Consider the following 11,964-nt stretch of genomic DNA (forward strand, 5'->3'; position numbering starts at 1 on the left):
CCTTGGTATGTGACTCCTCCATAGCAAATTTTTGCTGCTTAGGTGACCCTGTTCTTGAGCTTGCATGTCAAATTTATATGGTCAAAAGTAGTTTTGATGCATGATATAGGCCCTAGGCACTTGTAGGAGTAGTTGCTATCAATATTATTGAGTTTGGTTTACTTTTATTTTGAAGTTACTAAAAATTTCAGAATTTTTCAGAAAATGATGAAGAGACTTTTGAGGGGCTCATCGAGCCGAAGCTCGAAGGAAAAGGCACCGAAGCCTAAGTATAATCTGCCTCGCACCGCGAAGGTTCGGTCGTGTGAATGGCCTTCCGATGATTTCTTGAGAGAATCTAGGATTTATGAAGATTTTCATGAATTGGCTAAGAATGCAGGCCTCACCGCTTTCCTCCACGACCAACGGGATCAGTATCTCTTACTCACAAATATCTTTATGCAAAACTTTCATTTCCATTCTAGGAGCTCACCTCCTACAGTGGAGTTTCATTTATATGATGAGCATAAGGAGATGTCACTTTATGATTTTTGTCGGGTTTGTTTAGTCCCTTTCGAGGGCAAGACAGAGGAACCACATTGCGAGGATGTGGATGGGTTTATTGATACTATCACTGTAGGGGAAACAAGGAAGGTTTCCGATGCACGAATCACTAGCATACATTTTCCTATTTTACGCTATTTTGCATTATTTGCTAGTCGTTGTTTAATTGGTCGCGGAAACTGTGGAAACCTTAGTGTCCCTGATATTATTATTTTTCTCCACAGTTTATACGGTGATAACTCTGTTAATATGGGCGGCATTATTGCTAAACGGTTAAGTCTGAACCGTACCAAGGGCCCCATCTTTGGAGGCATCTATGCTTCACGCCTAGCTGCACATTTTAACATACCTATTAGGCATTATGAGAAGGAAGAAAAGGTGGTGCCTCATGTTTATTTAGATTATAAAAGTATGGTGGCACATGATTTTATTGTTAAGAATAGGGAAGGAGAGCTTAAATACAAATTGTTCTTTGATAAACATCATCCTGAGAGTATTACCCTGCCTGCTCCTTCTTTGTTTGATTTATCTGCAGGCCAATACCTTGTTCCGTTAGAGGCTATTCACGCCTAACGGAACCCTGCACCAGCCATGGAGCCAGAGCCGGAACCACAAGTTGATCCTTCACGATAGTCTAATTACCAGTGGGATCCGGAGATGATTGCCAGCCAGTGGCAATTGGAGTCTTCTTCTTCTTCTCAGTATGACCCCAACTATTACTATGAATATCCGCCAGGCCAGCCGTGGCCATAGACCAACTTAGGCCAAAAGCCTAAGCTTGGGGGAGTACATATTTCCCACCGACATTACATTTATGTTCACACACTCATTGCTAGATGTCGGTGCTCATACTTTTCATTTTATCATCCATGCTAGTTTATTTCCTTTTTATGTTTTCTTCTTGTGCGTTTAATAAACCTTAAGAAAAACCAAAAAAATTAGTTGTACCTTTTAATTAGTTTACTTTCCATGCGTGTAGTAGTAATTAAAGAGAAAACGCAAAAAGATTTCCTGTTCTTCTTTTGCTTGTTGGGAGCTCTCCCGTGTAAATAGTTTTATTTCTTTTCTTTTCCTTGGGGGTCGATAGGAGAAGACCTTAATTAAATTGTTGAAGTGGCTCTTGTATGCATAATTTTTTATCTGACAAAAGAGCCCATATTGCCTTGTCTTCTCCTATTTATTGAATGCTTGCAGATTCCAGCTTAGTCCAATGCACATGGACTATTATTAATATTCACATCGTTCGGTCGTGCAAGTGAAAGGCAATTGTGACGATATATGATGGACTGGCTGAGATGAGAAAAACTGGTATGAACTCGACCTCTTTTGTTTTTGTAAATATGATTAGTTCATCGTTCCTAATTCAGCCTATTATGAATAAACATGTTTGCAATGACAACTAGAGATCATAGTTTCTTGTGCCATGCTTGTATGCTATTAAAATGGTTGTGATGTGGTATGATAGGGTGGTATCCTCCTCTGAATGATTTAAGTGACTTGACTTGGCGCATGTTCACGCATGTAGTTGAAACAAAATCAACATAGCCTTCACGATATTTATGTTCATGGTGGATTATATCCTACTCATGCTTGCATTCGGTGTTGATTAATTTTAATGCATGTTCATGACTGTTGTCGCTCTCTAGCTGGTCGCTTCCTAATGTTTTGCTAGCCTTCACCTGTACTAAGCGGGAATACTGCTTGTGCATCCAACTCAATAAAACCCCAAAGTTATTCCACATGAGTGCACTATACCTACCTATATACGGTATCTACCTGTCGTTCCAAGTAAATATATATGTGCCAAACTCTAAACCTTCAAATAAATATCATGTTTTGTATGCTCGAATAGCTCATGTATCAACTAGGGCTGTCCGTATCTTTTATGTTAGGCGGGTTATTCTCAAGAGGAGTGGACTCCGCTCCTCACTCACGAGATAAATGGCTGGTCACCGGGATGCCCAGTCCCATGCTTTATGCAAACTAAATCAAAATAATTGCAAACAAAACTCCCCCTGGGACTCTTGTTAGTTGGAGGCACTCGTTGTTTCGAGCAAGCCATGGATTGATGCTTGTTGGTGGAAGGGGGAGTATAAACTTTACCATTCTGTTTGGAACCGCCTATAATGTGTGTAGCATGGAAGATATCGCCATCTCTTGGTTGTTATGTTGACAATGAAAGTATACCGCTCAAAATATTATTCATCTCTATTGCAAAACTGAGCTCTGGCACCTCTACAAATCCCTGCTTCTCTATGCGAAGGGCCTATCCATTTACTTTTATGCTGAGTCATCATCCTCTTATTAAAAAGCACCAGTTGGAGAGCACCGCTGTCATTTGCATTCATTATTGTTAGTTTACATTGAGTATGACTTGACTGGATCTCTTTTACCATGAATTACAATGTCTAGTCAGTCATTGGTCTTTAAAGGTGCTCTGCATTTATGTTTTGCAGTCTCAGAAAGGGCTAGCGAGATACCATCTTGTTATATCATATTATGATTATTTTGAGAAAGTGTTGTCATCCGAGATTTATTATTATTGCTCGCTAGTTGATTATGCTATTGATATGAGGAAACTTGAGACCTAAGAGTTACTATGAATGTGGTTAGTTATAATCTTTGCTGAAAACTTGAATGTTGGCTTTACATATTGACAGCAACAAGAGCAAACAGAGTTTGTAAAAGTTTTTCTTTATCACTTTCAGTTTGTCAACTGAATTGCTTGAGGACAAGCAAAGGTTTAAGCTTGGGGGAGTTGATACGTCTCTGTCGTATCTACTTTCCAAACACTTTTGCCCTTGTTTTGGACTCTAACTTGCATGATTTGAATGGAACTAACCCGGACTGACGCTGTTTTCAGTAGAATTGCCATGGTGTTATTTATGTGTAGAAACAAACGTTCTCGGAATGACCTGAAACTTCACAGAGCAACTTTTTGGAAAATATAAAAAATACCTGCAAAAGATGAAGGCCATGGGCCCACCACCTCTCCACGAGGGCGGGGGGCGCGCCCCCTACCTCGTGGCCCCCCTGGAGCTCCTCCGACTCCAACTCCAACTCTATATATTGGGTTTCGAGGAGAAAAAAATCAGAGAGAAGGATTCATCACGTTTTACGATACGGAGCCACCGCCAAGCCCTAAAACCTCTCGGGAGGGCTGATCTGGAGTCCGTTCGGAACCACTTTTTTTATGATTGATGTTGCTATTACTTTTCTATGCTTAATGCTTGTCACTAGGGCCCGAGTGCCATGATTTCATATCTGAACCTATTATGTTTTCATCAATATATGAGAGTTCTAGATCCTATCTAGTCACCTATTATGTGTTATGATCCGTTAACCCCGAAGTGACAATAATCGAGATACTTACCGGTGATGACCGTAGTTTGAGGAGTTCATGTATTCACTATGTGTTAATGCTTTGTTCTGGTACCAAAAACATCACTTTTACTACTGTTACCTTTTGCTACTGATACCACTACTGTCATATTACTTTGCTACTAAATACTTTGCTGCAGATATTAAGTTTCCAGGTGTGGTTGAATTGACAACTCAGCTGCTAATACTGGAGAGTATTCTTTGGCTCCCCTTGTGTCGAATCAATAAATTTGGGTTGAATACTTTACCCTCGAAAATTGTTGCGATCCCCTATACTTGTGGGTTATCAAGAGGGAACTGCCTAAGCCTTGGCCAGCCTTCCTTCTTCCTCCATATAGCTCTAGGAGCAACCTTGTACTGTTACGTATAAACCACACTCGGCAGGACTAGGGGTGTTATCTCTCCGGAGAGCCCCGAACCTGGGCATGTCTTGCGTCCCACGCTCGCTCATGCCGACCTCGCCTCTGGAGCCCACTGGTGCCCTCGAGGCTCCTCCTCTCTTCAGCCATCCCATGTCATATGCCGTGCGCCCACCACAACAGTTAAACCCCACAGGAGCCCTCATGCATACATGCACGGTCCTCGGCGGAAGCAAGATCATCTCCTCCCACTCACACACACACACACACACCTAGCTAGCAACAACTGAGGAGAGGGAAATGCCTAAGCCTTGGCCAGCCTTCCTTCTTCCTCATACAACTCTAGGAGCAACCCTGTACTGTTACGTATAAACCACACTCGGCAGGACTAGGGGTGTTATCTCTCCGGAGAGCCCCAAACCTGGGTATATCTTGCTTCCCGTGCTCGCTCATTCCGACCTTGCCTCTGGAGCCCACCAGTGCCCTTGAGACTCCTCCTCTATTCAGCCATCCCATGGCATCTGCCGCGCACCCACCACGACAGAGAGAGAGAGAAGACGCCATCTAGCTACGAGCTATGGACCCGTAGGTCTGAGGTAAACTACTCATGCTTCATCGGAAGGGCAATAGAGTTGATGTAGATGCCCTCCATGATCGAATCGCCCTCCGGAAGGATGCTGGAAAAGGCCCCAAGATGGGATCTGAAGGTAACAGAAGGTAGCGGCAGCGAAAAACTATTTTCGTGGACTCCCTGAGGGTTTTGGAATATATGTGAATATATAGGACAAAGAACTAGGTAAGGAAGGTCCCAAGGGGCCCATAAGGTAGGGCCCCCCTAGGGTGCGCCCTCCACCCTTGCTGCCGCCTCGTGGCTCTTCTGACTTGGACTCCAAGTCCCCTGGGTGTCTTCTGGTCCATAAAAAATCATCATGAAGTTTCATTGCGTTTGGACTTCGTTTGATATTCCTTTTCTGCGAAACTCAAAAACAAGGAAAAAACTGAAACTGGCACTAGGCTCTAGATTAATAAGTTAGTCCCCAAAATAATATAAAATAGCATATAAATGCATATAAAACATCCAAAACAGATAATATAATAGGATGGAACAATAAAAGGTTATAGATACATTGGAGATGGATCAAGTATCCCCAAGCTTAATTCCTGCTCGTCTTCGAGTAGGTAAATGATAAGAACAAAAAAATTGATGTGGATGAAGGAAATATGCCATAGAGGCAATAATAAAGTTATTATTTATTTCCTTATATCATGATAAATGTTTATTATTCATGCTAGAATTGTATTAACCGAAAACATAATACATGTGTGAATACATAGACAAACAGAGTGTCACTAGTATGCCTCTACTTGACTAGCTCGTTGATCAAAGATGGTTATGTTTCCTAACCATAGACATGAGTTGTCATTTGATAAACGGGATCACATCATTAGGAGAATAATGTGATTGACTTGACCCATTTCGTTAGCTTAGCACTTGATCGTTTTAGTTTACTGCTATTGCTTTCTTCATGACTTATACATGTTCCTATGACTATGAGATTATGCAACTCCCGATTACCGGAGGAACACTTTGTGTGCTACCAAACGTCAGAACGTAACTGGGTGATTATAAAGGTGCTCTACAGATGTCTCCAATGGTACTTGTTGAGTTGGCATAGATCAAGATTAGGATTTGTCACTCCGATTGTCGGAGAGGTATCTCTGGGCCCACTCGGTAATGCACATCACTATAAGCCTTGCAAGCATTGTAACTAATGAGTTAGATGCGGGATGATGTATTACGGAACGAGTAAAAGATACTTGCCAGTAACGAGATTGAACTAGGTATTGAGATACCGACGATTGAATCTCGGGCAAGTAACATACCGATGACAAAGGGAACAACGTATGTTGTTATGCAGTTTGACCGATAAAGATCTTCGTAGAATATGTGGGAGCCAATATGAACATCCAGGTTCCACTATTAGTTATTGAGTGGAGACGTGACTCGGTCATGTCTACATAGTTCTCGAACCCGTAGGGTCCGCATAATTAAGGTTCGGTGACGATCGGTATTATGAGTTTTTGTGTTTTGATGTAATGAAGGTAGTTCGGAGTCCCAGATATGATCACGGACATGACGAGGACTCTCGAAATGGTCGAGATGTAAAGATCGATATATTGTACGACTATATTCAGACACCGGAAGTGTTTTGGGTGATTTCAGAGAAAACCGGAGTGCCAGAGGGTTACCGGAACCCCCCGGGAGAAAAAATGGGCCTTATGGGACTTAGTGGAGAGAGAGGGGGCTGGCCTAGGGCAGGCCGCGCGCCCCTTACCCTCTGGTCCGAATTGGACTAGGAGAGGGGGGCGGCGCCCCCTTTCCTTCTCCCTCTCCCCCTTCCTTTCCCCCCTCCTAGTAGGAGTAGGAAAGAGGGGAGTCCTACTCCTACTAGGAGGAGGACTCCTCCTCCTGGCGCGCCATAGAGGGCCGGCCGGCCTCCCCCCTTGCTCCTTTATATATGGGGGCAGCGGTACCTCTAGACACACAAGTTGATCATTGATCCCTTAGCCGTGTGTGGTGCCCCCCTCCACCATAATCCACCTCGATTATATCGTAGCGGTGCTTAGGCGAAGCCCTGCGTCGGTAGCAACATCATCACCGTCATCACGCCGTCGTGCTAACGGAACTCTCCCGTGAATCTCTGCTGGATCGGAGTTCGTGGGACGTCATTGAGCTGAACGTGTGCTGAACTCGGAGGTGCCATGCGTTCGGTACTTGGATCGGTCGGATCGTGAAGACGTTCGACTACATCAACCACGTTCTCATAACGCTTCCGCTTACGGTCTACGAGGGTACATGGACGATACTCTTCCCTCTAGTTGCTATGCATCACCATGATCTTGCGTGTGCGTAGGAATTTTTTTTGAAATTACTATGTTCCCCAACAGTGGCATCCGAGCCAGGTTTATGCGTAGATGTTATATGCACGAGTAGAAAACAAGTGAGTTGTGGGCGATACAAGTCATACTGCTTACCAGCATGTCATACTTTTGTTCAGCGGTATTGTTGGATGAAGCGGCCCGGACCGACGTTATGCGTACGCCTACGCGAGACTAGTTCTACCGACGTGCTTTGCACACAGGTGGCTGGCGGGTGTCAGTTTCTCCAACTTTAGTTGAACCGAGTGTGGCTACGCCCGGTCCTTGCGAAGGTTAAAACAGCACTAACTTGACAAACTATCGTTGTGGTTTTGATGCGTAGGTAAGAACGGTTCTTGCTCAGCCCGTAGTAGCCACGTAAAACTTGGAACAACAAAGTAGAGGACGTCTAACTTGTTTTTGCAGGGCATGTTGTGATGTGATATGGTCAAGACATGATGCTATATTTTTTGTATGAGATGATCATGTTTTGTAACCGAGTTATCGGCAACTGGCAGGAGCCATATGGTTGTCGCTTTACTGTATGCAATGCAATCGCCCTATAATTGCTTTACTTTATCACTAAGCGGTAGCGATAGTCGTAGAAGCAATAATTGGCGAGACGACAACGATGCTACGATGGAGATCAAGGTGTCACGCCGGTGATTATGGTGATCATGACGGTGCTTCGGAGATGGAGATCACAAGCACAATATGATAATGGCCATATCATATCACTTATATTGATTGCATGTGATGTTTATCTTTTATGCATCTTATTTCGCTTAGATCGACGGTAGCATTATAAGATGATCTCTCACTAAATTTCAAGGTACAAGTGTTCTCCCTGAGTATGCACCATTGTGAAAGTTCATCGTGCCGAGACACCACATGATGATCGGGTGTGATAAGCTCTACGTTCACATACAATGGGTGCAAGCCAGTTTTGCACATGCAGAATACTCGGGTTAAACTTGACGAGCCTAGCATATGCAGATATGGCCTCGGAACACTGGAGACCGGAAGGTCGAGCGTGAATCATATAGGAGATATGATCAACATATTGATGTTCACCATTTAAAACTACTCCATCTCACGTGATGATCGGACATGGTTTAGTTGATATGGATCACGTGATCACTTAGATGATTAGAGGGATGTCTATCTAAGTGGGAGTTCTTTAATAATTTGATTAACTGAACCTTAATTTATCATGAACTTAGTACCTGATAGTATTTTGCATGCCTATGTTATTGTAGATAGGTGGCCCGTGTTGTTGTTCCATTGAATTTTAATGCGTTCCTTGAGAAAGCAAAGTTGAAAGATGATGGTAGCAATTACACGGACTGGGTCTGTAACTTGAGGGTTATCCTCATTGCTACACAGAAGAATTACGTCCTGGAAGCACCGCTAGGTGCCAAACCTGCTGCAGGAGCAACAACAGATGTTATGAACGTCTGGCAGAGCAAAGCTGATGACTACTCGATAGTTCAGTGTGCCATGCTTTACGGTTTAGAACCGGGACTTCAACGACGTTTTGAACGTCATGGAGCATATGAGATGTTCCAGGAGTTGAAGTTAATATTTCAACCAAATGCCTGGTTTGAGAGATATGAAGTCTCTAATAAGTTCTACAGCTGTAAGATGGAAGAGAATAATTTTGTCAGTGAACATCTACTCAGAATGTCTGGGTACCATAACCACTTGACTCAACTGGGAGTTAATCTTCCTGTTGATAGTGTCATCGACAGAGTTCTTCAATCACTGCCACCAATCTACAATAACTTCGTGATGAACTATAACATGCAAGGGATGAATAAAACAATTCCCGAGCTCTTCACAATGCTAAAGGCTGCGGAGGTAGAAATCTAGAAGGAGCATCAAGTGTTGATGGTTAACAAGACCACCAGTTTCAAGAAAAAGGGTAAAGGGAAGAACAAAGGGAACTTCAAGAAGAACGGCAAACAAGTTGCTGCTCAAGAGAAGAAACCCAAGTCTGGACCTAAGCCTGAGACTGAGTGCTTCCACTACAAACAGACTGGTCACTGGAAGCGGAACTGCCCCAAGTATTTGGCGGATAAGAAGGATGGCAAGGTGAACAAAGGTATATGTGATATACATGTTATTGATGTGTACCTTACTAGAGCTCGCAGTAGCACCTGGGTATTTGATACTGGTTCTGTTGCTAATATTTGCAACTCGAAATAGGGACTACGGATTAAGCGAAGATTGGCAAAGGACGAGGTGACGATGCGCGTGGGAATTGGTTCCAAAGTCGATGTGATCGCAGTCGACACGCTACCTCTACCTCTACCTTCGGGATTAATATTAGACCTAAATAATTGTTATTTGGTGCCAGCGTTGAGCATGAACATTATATCTGGATCTTGTTTGATGCGAGACGGTTATTCATTTAAATCAGAGAATAACGGTCGTTCTATTTATATGAGTAATATCTTTTATGGTCATGCACCCTTAAAGAGTGGTCTATTCTTTTTGAATCTCGATAGTGGAGATACACATATTCATAGTATTGAAGCTAAAAGATGCAGAGTTGATAATGATAGTGCAACTTATTTTTGGCACTGTCATTTAGGTCATATTGGTATAAAGTGCATGAAGAAACTCCATTCTGATGGACTTTTGGAATCACTTGATTATGGATCACTTTGTATTTGCAAACCATGCCTCATGGGCAATATGACTAAAACGTCGTTCTCTTGAACTATGGAGCGAGCAACAGATTTGTTGGAAATCATACATACTGATGTATGTGGTCTGATGAATATTGAGGCTCGCGGCGGGTATAATTATTTTCTCACCTTCACATATGATTTGAGCAGATATGGGTATATCTACTTGATGAAACATAAGTCTGAAATAATTGAAAAGTTCAAAGAATTTTAGAGTAAAGTGGAAAATCATCGTAACAAGAAAATAAAGTTTCTACGATCTAATCGTGGAGGAGAATATTTGAGTTACGAGTTTAGTCTTCATTTGAAACAATGCGGAATAGTTTCGCAACTCACGCGACCCGGAACACCACAACGTAATGGTGTGTCCGAAAGTCATAATCGTACTTTACTAGATATGGTGCAATCTATGGTGTCTCTTACTGATTTACCGCTATCGTTTTGGGGTTATGCTTTAGAGACGGCCGCATTCACGTTAAATAGGGCACCATCTAAATCCATTGAGACGACTCCTTATGAACTATGGTTTGGCAAGAAACCGAAGTTGTCGTTTCTTAAAGTTTGGGGCTGCGATGCTTATGTGAAAAAGCTTCAACCTGATAAGCTCGAACCCAGATCAAAGAAATGTGTCTTCATAGGATACCCAAAAGAGATAGTTGGGTACACTTTCCATCACAGATCCGAAGGCAAGACTTTTGTTGCTAAGAATGGATCCTTTCTAGAGAAGGAGTTTCTCTCGAAAGGAGTGGGAGGAAAGTAGAACTTGATGAGGTAACTGTACCTGCTCCCTTATTGGAAAGTAGTTCATCACAGAAACCGGTTCCTGTGACATCTACACAAATTAGTGAGGAACCTAATGATGATGATCATGAAACTTCAGAAAAAGTTACTACCGAACCTCGTAGGTCAACCAAAGTAAGATCCGCACCAGAGTGGTATGGTAATCCTGTTCTGGAGGTCATGTTACTAGACCATGACGAACCTACGAACTATGAGGAAGCGATGATGAGCCCAGATTCCGCAAAATGGCTTGAGGCCATGAAATCTGAAATGGGATCCATGTATGAGAACAAAGTGTGGACTTTGGTTGACTTGCCGATGATCGGCAAGCCATCGAGAATAAATTGATCTTCAAGAAGAAGACAGATGCTGATGGTAATGTTACTGTCTATAAAGCTCAACTTGTCATGAAAGGTTTTCGACAAGTTCAAGGAGTTGACTACGATGAGACCTTATCACCCGTAGTGATGCTTATGTCCGTCCGAATCATGTTAGCTATTGCCGCATTTTATGATTATGAAATTTGGCAAATGGATGTAAAGACTGCATACCTGAATGGATTTCTGGAAGAAGAGTTGTATATGATGCAACCTGAAGGTTTTATCGATTCAAAGGGTGCTAACAAAGTGTGCAAGCTCCAGCGATCCATTTATGGACCGGTGCAAGCTTCTCGGAGTTGGAATAAACGTTTTGATAGTGTGATCAAAGCATATGGTTTCATACAGACTTTTGGAGAGCCTGTATTTACAAGAAAGTGAGTGGGAGCTCTGTAGCATTTCTAATATTATATGTGGATGACATATTGTTGATTGGAAATGATATAGAATTTCTGGATAGCATAAAAGGATATTTGAATAAGAGCTTTTCAATGAAAGACCTCGGTGAAGCTGATTACATATTGGGCATCAAGATCTATAGAGATAGATCAAGACGCTTAATTGGACTTTCACAAAGCACATACCTTGAAAAAGTTTTGAAGAAGTTCAAAATGGATCAGGCAAAGAAAGGGCTCTTACCTGTGTTACAAGGTGTGAAGTTGAGTAAGACTCAATGCCCGACCAATGCAGAAAATAGAGAGAAAATGAAAGATGTTCCCTATGCTTCAGCAATAGGCTCTATCATGTATGCAATGTTGTGTACCAGACCTAATGTGTGCCTTGCTATTAGTTTAGCAGGGAGGTTCCAAAGTAATCCAGGAGTGGATCACTGGACAACGGTCAAGAACATCCTGAAATACCTGAAAATGGCTAAGGATATGTTTCTCGTATATGGAGGTGACGAAGAGCTCA

Source organism: Triticum urartu, chromosome 7A, assembly GCF_056163025.1.
Source record: "Triticum urartu cultivar PI428250 chromosome 7A, HENAU_Tu73, whole genome shotgun sequence".
Taxonomy (NCBI): Eukaryota; Viridiplantae; Streptophyta; class Magnoliopsida; order Poales; family Poaceae; genus Triticum; species Triticum urartu.